General features: G+C 46.4%; 1 pseudogene; it reads left to right on the top strand.

Moving 5' to 3' along the window:
- The first annotated feature begins 652 nt into the window (after positions 1–652).
- The window catches only part of LOC123185541 (probable RNA-dependent RNA polymerase 2), a 34,378-nt pseudogene continuing 18,861 nt past the window's right edge, over positions 653–16,169 (top strand).

The following is a 16,169-nucleotide window of genomic DNA, read 5'->3' as shown; positions in this document are numbered from 1 at the left end:
GGTAAGGTTAATTAATTTAGATTTGGTCTTTAGAGATTGATCACGATTGATTCCATCACATAAATACATTATTAAATAACTTGCGACAACATGGAAAATTCTGATCTATTCAGTTTTTTTTCGTTGTGTGAGAGAGTGTTGCAAAACTAAACCGGTGGGGGGAGGGGTGGGGACAAAAGAACCAGTCAAAACAAACCCGAATGAAAGTGGTGGGACAAAAAAACCCTGGACGATTTGTTTCCTAATTAATGTGTATTTGTTTCCTAATTAATGTAATTGGATGATTTAAGGTAAGGCTAATTAATTTAGATTTGGTCTTTAGAGATTGATCGCGATCGATTCTTTCACATAAAGACATTATTAAATAACTTGCGGCAACATGGAAAGTTTTGATTTGTTTTGATTTTTTCGTTGCGTGAGAGGGTGACATGAAAATAAACCAGTGGGGTGGAAGGAGGGGATGAAAATGTTCAGACAAAAGTGAGGAGACGAAAAAAACCTAAACTAATTTTACCAACTGCTTTATTAGAAGTAGAGATATATATATATTCTGAGACCATGGGAGACACTTATACACATAAACCTGCTCGGAGTACACAAACCCCCAAGAGCACGCTGGAACACCAAACCCTTCTGTCCCCACTACATTCCAATGGCGACGGCGGTGTCGGCGCCCGTCTTCACGGCGACGGTGCGGGTCTCCAATATCCCGCCCTCCGCCGTCACTAAGGAGCTCTTAGCATTCCTCGATTCCGCCGTCGCCACTGCCGGCGAAGCCTACGCCTGCGAGATCGCTGCCGCCCGACGCGGCTGGTTAAGTCGAGGCGATGGGAGCGTTTAGTTTGATTCCACCGCCACCGCAACCCTCACCGCCGAACTCGCCTCCTCCGGTCGCCTATCGCGCTTCCTCGGCTCCCTCCTCTCCGTCTCCCCTGCCCCCGCGGACCTTCTCCCCCGCGTGCCCGACCTTTCTCTTCGCATGGCCGACGCCCGCCTCCTTGTCGGCAACCGCATGGCCGAGCACGAATTCGAGGCGGCCGACACTTGGGACAACGTCTGCGTGGAGGTCATCCCGGGGAAGCGGCGCATAGACCTGTACCTGAATCATGATTCCCAGAGGTACATGCTTGAGGTGTTCTTCGAGGACATCAGGGATTGTCTCCAGTGCAGCTTCGATGGGACCGGCGTCATATTGCTTCAGGTGAGCTGCTCACGGTGTTTATTTATTTTTGAACGTTGAAGACTGTAGGCAGTCACATCTATATCTATATACCTACTATTAAAGGGAATAGGTATTCTTAGTTTGGTTTGGTCCTTTTTGTTTGGTTTACACACGTTAAGTGATTTGGGCCAGATACTTGTATGTTGATGGGCCTTTTATGGACTTTCATAGAGACCTGTGTGAAAAATAATTGCGTCAAAATAAATCAACATTGTGGGAATTGAACACAGGACCTCATGTCTAGCTCTTCGATGTAACAAACAACAACCTATGCGCCTTTCACATTTACTAATCCCAACTCGCTCTAAATATACGAGTGGCAGTCATCATGTTTAGGGCGAGCTAATTAAGCGAATGAGCTAATAAAGGAAGAATTGTGGGCTTAAATAGAATATTTAAACGGATCTGGCTAATTAAATAAAGGATTATGCGTAAACCAGTGGAATAACTAAAAGAAAGATTGTCGTCTTGATAAACTCTACTCGAAGGATTTAAGATAAAAAGGTAGGATAATTAAAAGGAAGGATCTATAGGATTCAATGTGTTGGGGCTACGAAATTAGAAAAGGAAGGATTGATTACCGACAAAAACGAGTGATGACGTCATGATAATTAATAAAAGGATTATACATAAATGTTGGAAATATGCTGTAGAGGCAATAATAAATTGATTATTATTATATTTCCTTGTTCATGATAATCGTTTATTATCCATGCTAGAATTGTATTGATAGGAAACTCAGATACATGTGTGGATACATAGACAACACCATGTCCCTAGTAAGCCTCTAGTTGACTAGCTCGTTGATCAATAGATGGTTACGGTTTCCTGACCATGGACATTGGATGTCGTTGATAATGGGATCACATCATTAGGAGAATGATGTGATGGACAAGACCCAATCCTAAGCATAGCACTAGATCGTGTAGTTCGTATGCTAAAGCTTTTCTAATGTCAAGTATCATTTCCTTAGACCATGAGATTGTGCAACTCCCGGATACCGTAGGAGTGCTTTGGGTGTGCCAAACGTCACAACGTAACTGGGTGACTATAAAGGTACACTACAGGTATCTCCGAAAGTGTCTGTTGGGTTGGCACGAATCGAGACTGGGATTTGTCACTCCGTGTAAGCGGAGAGGTATCTCTGGGCCCACTCGGTAGGACATCATCATAATGTGCACAATGTGATCAAGGAGTTGATCACGGGATGATGTGTTATGGAACGAGTAAAGAGACTTGCCGATAATGAGATTGAACAAGGTATCGGGATACCGACGATCGAATCTCGGGCAAGTATCGTACCGCTAGACAAAGGGAATTGTATACGGGATTGATTAAGTCCTTGACATCGTAGTTCATCCAATGAGATCATCGTGGAGCATGTGGGAGCCAACATGGGTATCCAGATCCCGCTGTTGGTTATTGACCGGAGAACGTCTCGGTCATGTCTGCATGTCTCCCGAACCCGTAGGGTCTACACACTTAAGGTTCGATGATGCTAGGGTTATAAATGAAGTTTGTATGTGGTTACCGAATGTTGTTTGGAGTCCCGGATGAGATCCCGGACGTCACGAGGAGTTCCGGAATGGTCCGGAGGTAAAGATTTATATATGGGAAGTCCTATTTTGGTCACCGGAAGAGTTTCGGGGTTTATCGGTAACGTACCGGGACCACCGGGAGGGTCCCGGAGGTCCAGCAAGTGGGGCCACCAACCCCGGAGGCTTGCGTGGGCTAAGAGTGGTGAGGGACCAGCCCCTGAGTGGGCTGGTGCGCCTCCCACAAGGCCCAAGGGGCAGCTAGGAAAAAAAGGAGGAAACCCTAGGCTTAGATGGGCCTAAGGCCCACCCTAGGGGGCGCCTCCCTCTCTTTCCCCCTTGGCCGCCCCTTGTTTCCCATCTAGGGCTGCCGCCCCCTAGGGGTGGGAACCCTAGAGGGGGCGCACCCTCCTCCCTCTCCCCTATATATAGTGAGGCATGGGGCTGCCCATAACACGCGATCTGATCTCTGCCTCTTGGTGCAGCCCTCCCTCTCTCTTCCTCCTCTCCCGTGGTGCTTGGCGAAGCCCTGCAGGATTGCCATGCTCCTCCATCACCACCACGCCATTGTGCTGCTGCTGGATGGAGTCTTCCTCAACCTCTCCCTCTCTCCTTGCTGGATCAAGGCGTGGGAGACATCGTCGGGCTGTACGTGTGTTGAACGCGGAGGTGCCGTCCGTTCGACACTAGGATCTCCGGTGATTTGGATCACGACGAGTACGACTCCATCAACCCCATTCTCTTGAACGCTTCCGCTTAGCAATCTACAAGGGTATGTAGATGCACTCTCCTTCCCCTCGTTGCTAGTCTCTCCATAGATAGATCTTGGTGACACGTAGGAAAATTTTGAATTTCTGCTACGTTCCCCAACAGTGGTATCAGAGCTAGGTCTATTGCGTAGATTCTATGCACGAGTAGAACACAAAGTAGTTGTGGGCGTTGATTTTGTTCAATATGCGTACCGTTACTAGTCCAATCTTGTTTCGACGGCATCGTGGGATGAAGCGGCCCGGACCGACCTTACACGTACTCTTACGTGAGACTGGTTCCACCGATTGACATGCACTAGTTGCATAAGGTGGCTAGCGGGTGTCTGTCTCTCCCACTTTAGTCGGAATGGATTCGATGAAAAGGGTCCTTATGAAGGGTAAATAGCAATTGGCATATCACGTTGTGGTTTTTGCGTAGGTAAGAAACGTTCTTGCTAGAAACCCATAGCAGTCACGTAAAACATGCAAACAACAATTAGAGGACGTCTAACTTGTTTTTGCAGGGTATGCTATGTGATGTGATATGGCCAAAGGATGTGATGAATGATATATGTGATGTATGAGATTGATCATGTTCTTGTAATAGGAATCACGACTTGCATGTCGATGAGTATGACAACCGGCAGGAGCCATAGGAGTTGTCTTAATTTATTTATGACCTGCGTGTCAACATAAACGTCATGTAATTACTTTACTTTATTGCTAACTGTTAGCTGTAGTAGTAGAAGTAACAGATGATGTGACAACTTCAAGAAGACACGATGATGGAGATCATGGTGTCATGCCGGTGACGATGATGATCACGGAGCCCCGAAGATGGAGATCAAAAGGAGCAATATGATATTGGCCATATCATGTCACTATTTGATTGCATGTGATGTTTATCATGTTTATACATCTTATTTGCTTAGATCGACGGTAGTAAATAAGATGATCCCTCATTAAAATTTCAAGAAAGTGTTTCCCCTAACTGTGCACCGTTGCGACAGTTCGTTGTTTCAAAGCACCACGTGATGATCGGGTGTTTGATTCAGGCGTTCATATACAACGAGTGTAAGCCAGATTTACACACGCGAAACACTTAGGTTGACTTGACGAGCCTAGCATGTACAGACATGGCGTCGGAACACAGAAGACCGAAAGGTCGAACATGAGTCGTATAGAAGATACGATCAACATGAAGATGTTCACCGATGTTGACTAGTCCGTCTCACGTGATGATCGGACACGGCCTAGTTGACTCGGATCATGTAATCACTTAGATGACTAGAGGGATGTCTATCTGAGTGGGAGTTCATAAGATGAACTTGTTTATCCTGAACATGGTCAAAAAGGATTTTGCAAATTATGTCGTAGCTCACGTTATAGTTCTACTGTTTAGATATGTTCCTAGAGAAAAATTAGTTGAAAGTTGATAGTAGCAATTATGCGGACTAGGTCCGTAAACTGAGGATTGTCCTCATTGCTTCTTAGAAGGCTTATATCCTTAATGCACCGCTCAGTGTGCTGAACCTCGAACGTTGTCTGTGGATGTTGCGAACATCTGACATACACGTTTTGATAACTACGTGATAGTTCAGTTAAACGGTTTAGAGTTGAGGCACCAAAGACGGTTTTGAAACATCGCGAAACATATGAGATGTTTTGAGGGCTGAAATTGGAATTTCAGGCTCGTGTCCACGTCAAGAGGTATAAGACCTCCGACGATTTTCTTAGCCTGCAAACTAAGGGAGAAAAGCTCAATTGTTGAGCTTGTGCTCAGATTGTCTGAGTACAATAATCATTTGAATCAAGTGGGAGTTGATCTTCCAGATAAGATAGTGATAGTTCTCCGAAGTCAGTACCACCAAGCTGCTAGAGCTTCATGATGAACTATAATATATCAGGGACATATATGATGATCCTTGAGATGTTCGCGATGTTTGACACCACGAAAGTAGAAATCAAGAAGGAGCATCAATTGTTGATGGTTGGTGAAACCACTAGTTTCAAGAAGGGCAAGGGCAAGAAGGGATACTTCATGAAACGGCAATTCAGCTGCTGCTCTAGTAAAGAAACCCAAAGTTGAACCCAAACCCGAGACTAAGTGCTTCTGTAATAAGGGGAACAGCCACTGGAGCAGAATTACCCTAGATACTTGGTAGATAAGAAGGCTGGCAAGGTCGATAGAAGTATATTGGATATACATTGTGTTGATGTGTACTTTACTAGTACTCCTAGTAGCACTAGGGTATTAGATACCGGTTCGGTTGCTTAGTGTTAGTAACTCGAAATAAAAGCTACGGAATAAAACGGAGACTAGCTAAAGGTGAGCTGATGATATGTGTTGGAAGTGTTTCCAATGTTGATATGATCAAGCATCGCAAGATCCCTCTACCATCAAGATTGGTGTTTGCGTTGAGCATAGACATGATTGGATTATGTCTATCGCAATACGATTATTCATTTAAGGAGAATAATGGTTACTCTGTTTATTTGAATAATACCTTCAATGGTCTTACACCTAAAATGAATGGTTTATTGAATCTCGATCGTAGTGATACACATGTTCATGCCAAAAGATGGTAATGATAGTACCACCTACTTGTGGCACTACCACGTAAGTCATATCAGTATAAAACGCATGAAGAAGCTCCATGTTGATGGATCTTTGGGCTCACTCATTTTTGAAAAGTTTGAGACATGCGAACCATGTCTATTGGTGTATATGCATGAAGAAACTCCATGCAAATGGACCGTCTGGACTCACTTGATTTTGAATCACTTGAGACATGCAAATCATACCACATGGGCAAGATGACTGAAAGCCTCGTTTTCAGTAAAATGGAACTAGAAAGCAACTTGTTGGAAGTAATACATTTTGATGTGTGCAGTCCAATGGGTGCTGAGGCATGTAGTGGATATCGTTATGTTCTTACTTCACAGATGATTTGAGTAGATGTTGAGTATATTTACTTGATGAATCACGAGTCTGAATTATTGAAAGGTTCAAGTAATTTTAGGGTGAAGTTGAAAGATCATCGTGACAAGAGGATAAAATATCTATGATATGATCATAGAGATGAATATCTGAATTACGAGTTTGGCACAGAATTAAGACATTGTGGAAATCGTTTCACAACTAATACAGCCTGGAACACCACAGTGTGATGGTGTGTCCGAACATCATAACTGCACCCTATTGGATATGATGCATACCATGATGTCTCTTATCGAATTTCCACAATAGTTTATGGGTTAGGCATTAGAGACAACCACATTCACTTTAAATAGGGCACCACGTAATTCCGATGAGATGATACCGTATGAACTATGGTTTAGAGAAACCTAAGCTATCATTTCTTAAAAGTTTGGGGCTGTGACGCTTATGTGAAAAAGTTTCAGGCTGATAAGCTCGAACCCAAAGCGGATAAATGCATCTTCATAGGACACCCAAAATAGTTGGGTATACCTCCTGTCTCAGATTCGAAAGCAATAAGGGATTGTTTCTAGAATCGGGTCCTTTCTCGAGGAAAAGTTTCTCTCGAAAGAATTGAGTGGGAGGATGGTGGAGACTTGATGAGGTTATTGAACCGTCTCTTCAACTAGTGTGTGGCAGGGCACAGGAAGTTGTTCCTGTGGCACCTACACCAATTGAAGTGGAAGCTTATGATAGTGATCATGAAACTTCAAATCAAGTCACTACCAAACCTCGTGGGATGACAAGGATGCGTGCTACTTCAGAGTGGTACGTAATCCTATCTTGGAAGTCATGTTGCTAGACAACAATGAACCTATGAGCTATGGAGAAGCGATGGTGGGCCCGGATTCCGATAAATGGCTCGAGGCCATAAAATCCGAGAGAGGATCCATGTATGAAAACAAAGTGTAGACTTTGGAAGAACTACTTGATGGTCGTAAGGCTGTTGAGTACAGATGGATTTTAAAAGGAAGACAGACAATGATGGTATGTGTCACCATTGAGAAAGCTTGACTTGTCATTAAGGTGTTTCCCGACAAGTTCAAGGAGTTGACTACAGTGAGACTTTCTCACTCGTAGCAATGCTAAGAGGCTGTTGGAATTATATTAGAGATTACTACATTATTTATGAAATCTTGCAGATAGGATGTCAAAACATTGTTTCCACGACGATTTTCTTGAGGAAAGGTTGTATGTGATACAACCGGAAGGTTTTGTCAATCCTGAAAGATGCTAATAAGTATGCAAAGCTCCAACAATTCTTCTGAGGACTGGAGTAAGCATCTCGGAGTTGGAATGTACGCTTTGGTGAGATGATCAAAGATTTTGGGTTTATATAAAGTTTATGAGAAACTTGTATTTCCAAAGAAGTGAGTGGGAGCACTATAGAATTTCTGATGAATATATGTTGTTGATCAGAAATGACGTCGAATTTTTGGAAAGCATATAGGGTTATTTGGAAAGTGTTTTTTAATGGAAAGCCTAGATTAAGCTACTTGAACATTGAGCATCAAGATCTATAAGGATAGATCAAAACGCTTAATAGTACTTTCAAATGAGCACATTCCTCGACATGATCTTGAAGGTGTTCAAGATGGATCAGTCAAAGAAGGAGTTCTTGCCTGAGTCGTAAGGTATGAAGTTAAGACTTAAAGCTCGACCATGGCAGAATAGAGAGAAAGGACGAAGGTCGTCCCCTATGCTTAAGATGTAGGCTCTACAGTATGCTATGCTGTGTACCGCACCTGAAGTGTGCCTTGCCATGAGTCAGTCAAGGGGTACAAGAGTGATCCAAGAATGGATCACAGGACAGCGGTCAAAGTTATCCTTAGTATCTAGTGGACTAAGGAATTTTCTCGATTATGGAGGTGGTAAAAGAGTTCGTCGTAAAGGGTTACGTCGATGCAAGCTTAACACCTATCCGGATAGCTCTGAGTAGAGATACCGGATACGTATAATGGAGCAACAATTTAGAATAGCTCCAAGTAGAACAGTTATTTGGAATAGCTCCAAATCGAACGTGGTAGCAACATCTAGGAGATGACATAGAGATTTGTAAAGCACACATGGATCTGAAAGGTTCAGACCCGTTGACTAAAGCCTCTCTCATAAGCAACATGATCAAACCCAGAATTCATTTAGTGCTAATCACATAGTGATGTGAACTAGATTATTGACTCTAGTAAACTCTTGGATGTTGGTCACATGGCGATGCGACCTGTGAGTGTTAATCACATGGCGATGTGAACTAGATTATTGACTCTAGTGCAAGTGGGAGACTGTTGGAAATATGCCCTAGAGGCAATAATAAATTGATTGTTATTATATTTCCTTGTTCATGATAATCGTTTATTATCCATGCTAGAATTGTATTGATAGGAAACTCAGATACATGTGGGGATACATAGACAACACCATGTCCCTAGTAAGCCTCTAGTTGACTAGCTCGTTGATCAATAGATGGTTACGGTTTCCTGACCATGGACATTGGATGTCGTTGATAACGGGATCACATCATTAGGAGAATGATGTGATGGACAAGACCCAATCCTAAGCATAGCACTAGATCGTGTAGTTCGTATGCTAAAGCTTTTCTAATGTCAAGTATCATTTCCTTAGACCATGAGATTGTGCAACTCCCGGATACCGTAGGAGTGCTTTGGGTGTGCCAAACGTCACAACGTAACTGGGTGACTATAAAGGTACACTACAGGTATCTCCGAAAGTGTCTGTTGGGTTGGCACGAATCGAGACTGGGATTTGTCACTCCGTGTAAGCGGAGAGGTATCTCTGGGCCCACTCAGTAGGACATCATCATAATGTGCACAATGTGATCAAGGAGTTGATCACGGGATGATGTGTTACGGAACAAGTAAAGAGACTTGCCGGTAATGAGATTGAACAAGGTATCAGGATACCGACGATCGAATCTTGGGCAAGTATCGTACCGCTAGACAAAGGGAATTGTATACGGGATTGATTAAGTCCTTGACATCGTGGTTCATCCGATGAGATCATCGTGAAGCATGTGGGAGCCAACATGGGTATCCAGATCCCGCTGTTGGTTATTAACCGGAGAACGTCTCGGTCATGTCTGCATGTCTCCCGAACCCGTAGGGTCTACACACTTAAGGTTCGATGACGCTAGGGTTATAAAGGAAGTTTGTATGTGGTTACCGAATGTTGTTCGGAGTCCCGGATGAGATCCCGGACGTCACGAGGAGTTCCGGAATGGCCCGAAGGTAAAGATTTATATATGGGAAGTCCTATTTTGGTCACCGGAAGAGTTTCGGGGTTTATCGGTAACGTACCGGGACCACCGGGAGGGTCCCGGGGGTCCAGCAAGTGGGGCCACCAACCCCGGAGGCTTGCGTGGTCTAAGAGTGGTGAGGTACCAGCCCCTGAGTGGGCTGGTGCGCCTCCCACAAGGCCCAAGGGGCAGCTAGGAAAAAAAGGAGGAAACCCTAGGCTTAGATGGGCCTAAGGCCCACCCTAGGGGCGCCTCCCTCTCTTTCCCCCTTGGCCGCCCCTTGTTTCCCATCTAGGGCTGCCGCCCCCTAGGGGTGAGAACCCTAGAGGGGGCGCACCCTCCTCCCTCTCCCCTATATATAGTGAGGCATGGGGCTGCCCATAACACGCGATCTAATCTCTGCCTCTTGGTGCAGCCCTCCCTCTCTCTTCCTCCTCTCCCGTGGTGCTTGGCGAAGCCCTGCAGGATTGCCACGCTCCTCCATCACCACCACGCCGTTGTGCTGCTGCTGGATGGAGTCTTCCTCAACCTCTCCCTCTCTCCTTGCTGGATCAAGGCGTGGGAGACATCGTCGGGCTGTACGTGTGTTGAACGCGGAGGTGCCGTCCGTTCGGCACTAGGATCTCCGGTGATTTGGATCACGACGAGTACGACTCCATCAAGCCCGTTCTCTTGAACGCTTCCACTTAGCAATCTACAAGGGTATGTAGATGCACTCTCCTCCCCCTCGTTGCTAGTCTCTCCATAGATAGATCTTGGTGACACGTAGGAAAATTTTGAATTTCTGCTACGTTCCCTAACAATAAATGCCATTAAAAATATTATACTTAAATAAAATCAATGGGAAATTATGCCCGGCAAAGAAAATATGAACATGGCTAAATTGCAACGTATTTTTATGTTCATTTTGTATAAGGATGCTGCGTTGCAGCATGTTCTTCATAGTGAATCCGGTGCTATGGGACATTAAAACATCAATTTTTCCCGTTGCAACGCACGGGCATATGTGCTAGTATATTAATCAAGAAAGTACTTTACATAGTGTACAAGGGTGTGGTGGGGCTTTTGCCCCAATCACAGTGTACTAGGGTTCAGAGGTATAAGTAATTACAAGGGATTAAAGTAGTTTGGCTAACCATAGGCAATCTCTCTGGCAAATTCAGTAATGAACCCTAGCAGCTCAGGTTTTGTCCTGTGTTGCAACATCAAGAAATCTTCTCTGAATCTTGACAACCAGGACCTGTCGGAAGGCGTCACTCCTCTGAAGATCAGGTTATTCCTCTCTGTCCAGATCTACCACGCTGCTGTGGTGAACACTTCCATGATCATGGGTTTGTTTAGCCGCTGCCATCCAGTCAAACCTATCTCCTTCTATTGCCCAGGTCAACCCAACTGAAGTCCAGCACGTATACGAGAAACTGCAGGTATAGAACAGATGTTCCAGAGTTTCTTCTTGTTGGGTTTGGTAGAGCACACAGTAGTCCGTCCTGTCTGTCGATGAGCCCATTACTTAATGTCTACGTTTGAGCATGTTCTTGGTGTTTTAATCTATCGGACAAGAGGAGCCACACAAAAACCCTTAGTTTCATTGTACACCTCGACTTCCAAATCCACCGAAAAGCCTGATCAACTGTGACATTGTATATCTGGACGATGAATATTTGGGCCCCCCATGTGCATGCCCAAACATCTCTCTGCTCTAGGTCTATCTGACACTCAGCGGTCGCCAGCTGCAAATCCCTCGCTTCTTGTGTTGCCTGTTGAGACATTGGCAGAAAAAAGACCGCTTCTGCACTTTTCGCGCTCAGGATTTCATGGACAGTCATATCTTCAGATATAGCATAGGAGTGCGCTCTTGGGAATCCTTCTTGGAAGGTTACCTTGCACCATTTATCTTTCCAAAATAGTGTGTTGGAGCCATCCCCTATTTTAACCGTGGAGATTCCTCTGATGATAGGAGACAGCGACATTACTTCTCTCCACCAGAACGACCCGCATGGTCCAGTGGCGTGCGGGATTCTATCCACATAGTACGTGTACCAGATCAAGGTCACCCATGGCAGATCGTGTCTTTTATAGAATTTGTCTAGGAACTTGAGTAAAAGGGCTGTGTTTAATGTTTTTGTATCCAGCACACTGAGCCCCCCCTTGTCTTTCGGCTTACACACCATCATCCATGAGGCCAGTGAGTTTGCTATCTCCCCATTCTCATTCTTCCATCTCCAAAGGCACAGTCTTCTGATCTTGTCCAAGTGAGCAAGAATTTTAGGCGGCAGGCGGATGGAGCACACCGCATACACCGCGATTGCAAGTGAGCACGGAGTTTACCAAGGTCGGTTTGGATCCATAAGAGGCCATGTAGATTGTTGCAGACAGTCTTCTCTCTACAGTGTCAACCAGGGGCATCAGATCGACGACTGTGGGTTTCGTGATCTCCATGGGCAGCCCCAGGTACGTGAACGGCATCGAGCCTACTGTACATCCAAAGATCGCAGCAAAGCCTGCCGCTGACGCTGCGTCTAGGTTGATCGGCACCAGAGTAGTCTTCTCGAAGTTTATCCAAAGTCCAACCAAGTCAGCGTAATCAAGCAGAATTTTCTTCATGCCTCTTGCTTGTTCTTCATATGTCTGCATCACAATTATCGTGTCATACACGTATTGTATTGCGGGGAAGTCTTTGTGTGTGCATGGGGGGGTTGGGTGTCTGAGGACCCCTCGGCGAAGTGCGCCGTTGACAGCAGCTTGCAGCAGGTTGGCCGCGAGGACGAAGATCAAGGGCGATAGCGGGTCACCTTGTCGCCCCGCCCCCGGTGGCGGCATTGAAACTGACGGCCCGGTACCCCATTGAGCTGTGGGAAAAGTCCATGTGTCTCATGACCTCAATCATAGCCGGGTGTTCTATAGTATCGAAGGCCTGGGAAAAGTCCAGTTTTAGAATAAACGCCTGAGATCCAGAGGCTTGACATTGGTATATATACTCGAACACCCAAGCCAAGCAGGTCCTATATCATTCTCCCTTTCAAAAATCCGTATTGGTTCCTGTGAATGATTTTTAGAATCCATTTCTGTAACCGATCCGCAAGCAGTTTGGTTATTAGCTAAAGACAACAGTTTAGCAGTGTGATGGGGCGAAAATCTTTTGCTCTCTGGGGCGAGTGGATCTTCAGAATGAGAATGATGAACCCGGTGTTTATGCTTTCAAGATTGAGTTCTTCTGCGCGGAGATCATGACAAAGCTGATAAAATTCAGGTTTGATTATATGCTAGCATGATTTGGTAAAGTGACCCTAAACCCATCCGGCCCTGGAGCTCTGTCGGCCGGCATGGTTCCAACTGTTAGAGTTATATTGATGATGGCCTTTGGCCTTTTGTATTCTTGCCTTTTGGCATCCTCATGTACATTATATATATGGTGGCTTTGGCCTCCTAGTAATACAAGTTGCATATTTTCTGACATGGTATTAGAGCTTAGGTCAAATTTTTTCGCATGTGCAACTCGTGCTTGATCCTTCTATCGCGTCGCCGTCGTCCTCTTGCCCGATGTGGCCGCTCCCTCATCTCCGCTGCTGCCATTTCTTTCCATCAGATTGTTGTTGTCTCCACTCTAGAGCGTGGCTGAACGCCGCTCCCGTGCATCTTGCACCTTTCGGCTCCTCCAACTGGTTCACGCCGGCCTGGCCGCCACGGAGGAGGTTCTCCACCGCCGCCGGTGAACTTCAGGCTGTCGCCCGACGCTCCTCCGGCTGCCGCCCGCAGCCCATCGGGCATTGCTCCTCCGGCCTCATCTTCCCGTCGCCGCCCGACTGCTCCTCCGACCCCGTCTGCCCGTCACCGTCCGGCTCCGGCCCAGTCTGCCCGTCGCCGCCGGCCCCTCCCACCCGTCGCCGCCGGCCGCCCGTTTGGCCCTGGTCTCTCCGCACAGTTGGCCTCCGCGTGCGCTCGCGTGGTCGTGTGCGTGTGTGAAACTGCCGCACTTTCAGTTCCCGTTCAGATCAGATCAATTCATGTGATTTCGCAGGCGCTGGTTGCTTGGGCTCCTGGTGGGCCGCTGTGAGTGGTTTGCCAATTCTTTCGGCTCTTGGCTCTCCTGCTGACTTCTAAAAAAAGAGAGAGAGACAAAAAAAGAAAGAAAAAAAAGAAAGAAAGAGTGCAATGTTTTCATCTGGTACACCTCTCCCTCACCGCTCGATGTTTTTTGGCGGTGTTCCATATATTGATCCTGTCTCGCACATGAGCCGTTCCTCGGTGCTTGGTGCTCGCCCACTTGGAGGTGATGGCTGTCGCTCTACTTCGACACCTATTGCGACATCCATCGGTGCTGCTAGTCGCTCTACATCGACTCCTATTGCGGCTTGTGCGCACGACGGTGACCGCTCTATGTCGACTCCCCATGTGGCTCTATGTCGACTCTACCTTCGGCTTCCACTGGTGGTGGCGACTGTTCATCATCGGCAGATGCTTCTACCTCGACCTCTTCTGTCCTGTCCCTGTCTGCATGTGAGATTGCATAGCTGCGATGCCTGCTTGATGCTTGGGATTCTTCGCCAACAGTTTCTGCAAGTTCCGTGGCTGACTCTTCCGTCATTGAGAAACCACTTCCTACTCATTCGGGTACATCCCCATGGATTCTTGATATTGGAGCGTATTTTCATATGACTTATGATTCTTCAACTTTGACCTCCGTTCGACCTGTCGAGTCTCCTGTTCGTGTTCTTACGGCTGATGGCACTCCCCTCCCTGTAGCTAGTCGAGGCACTCTTAGCACTTCTTCATTTCATGTTCCCTTTGTTTCTCATGTTCCTCGACTTACCATGCAGCTCATATCTGGTGGTCAGATTGTTGACTCTAGTTGTAGGGTCATTCTAGACTTTGATTCATGTTCTGTTCAGGATCGTCGCACGGGCGCTCTACTTGGTGCTGGCCCTCGATGTTCTGATGGTCTCTGGGAGCTTGACTAGCTTCGTCTTACCTCCGCTGCCACCTCTACCAGTCTCGCAACCCCTGTTGTTGCATCTACCAGCTCTTTTCAGCAGTGGCATCATCGTCTTGGCCATTTATGTGGTTCTCGTCTCTCGTCTCTGGTTCATCATGGTGTTCTGGGGTCTGTCTCTGGTAACGCTTCGTTGGATTGTATGAGTTGTCGGCTTGGTAAGCAGATTCAGCTACCCTATCCTCACAGTGAGTCAGTGTCCGAGCGTCCTTTTGATCTCGTTCACTCTGATGTTTGGGGTCCGACTCCCTTCGCTTCGAAAGGGGCCATCTTCGAAAGGGGGTCATCTCTACTATATTATCTTTATAGATGACTTTTCTCGGTACACTTGGATCTATTTCATGTCTTCTCGTACTGAGGTCTTATCTATATACAAAAAATTTGCTGCCATGGTTCATACCCAGTTTTCCACTCCTTTTCGTGTTTTTCGTGCAGATTCAGCTGGTGAGTATATCTCCCATGCGCTGCGAGGATTTCTTGCTGAGCAGGGTACTCTTGCTCAGTTCTCTTGTCCTGGTGCTCATGCTCAGAATGGCGTGGCTGAGCGCAAGCATCGTCACCTTCTTGAGACGGCGCGTGCGATGATGATCGCCGCCTCTCTTCCTCCTGACTTTTGGGCTGAGGCTGTTACTACTTCCACCCATCTCATCAACATTCAGCCATCTGCTACTCTACAAAGTGGTATTCCTCTCAAGCGTCTTTCTGGTCGTTCTCCTGATTATTCGGCGCTCCGTTTGTTCGGTTGTGTCTGCTATGTTTTGCTTGCCCCCTCGTGAACGCACCAAACTGACCGCTCAGTCTGTTGAGTGTGTCTTTCTTGGATATAGTGATGAGCATAAGGGCTATCGGTGTTGGGATCCTGTCGGTCGCCGGATGCGTATTTCCCGAGATGTGACCTTTGATGAATCTCGTCCCTTCTACCCGCGTCCATCCTGCTCGTCTTTTTCTATGGAGGACATCTCTTTTCTTACTTTTCCAGATACACCTCTCTCTGTGCCCAGTATTCCTACTCCTCATCTTGTTGTTGCAGATCTGACGCCGTCCTCTCCTACGGTTTCTTCTACTCACTCGTCGCATGATTCTCCATCTTCATCGCCGATAGCTTCCCCTTCTCCACCTTCATCGCCGATAGCTTCCCCTTCTCCACCTTCATCACCAATAAATTCCTCGTCTCCACCTCCAGTGATTCCACCTCTTCCGTCCTTTCCTTTCCATTATACTCGTCGTTCACGTGTTGTGAATGAGTCTACCAATGTGCCCTCTACTTCTGGTGTGTCGTCTCCCTCCTCTCATCAGACTTATGGTCTTCGTTCTCGGCCTTGTCCGCCCCCTGACCGATATTCCCCTTCTCGTTATGGTCTTTCGGCCGTTCTTGAGCCGACTTCTTATCGAGATGCTATTGTTCATCCTGAATGGCAGTTCGCGATGGCAGAGGAGATTGCT

Source organism: Triticum aestivum, chromosome 2A, assembly GCF_018294505.1.
Source record: "Triticum aestivum cultivar Chinese Spring chromosome 2A, IWGSC CS RefSeq v2.1, whole genome shotgun sequence".
Classification (NCBI taxonomy): domain Eukaryota; kingdom Viridiplantae; phylum Streptophyta; class Magnoliopsida; order Poales; family Poaceae; genus Triticum; species Triticum aestivum.
This window is presented reverse-complemented; position numbering and strand designations above follow the sequence as displayed.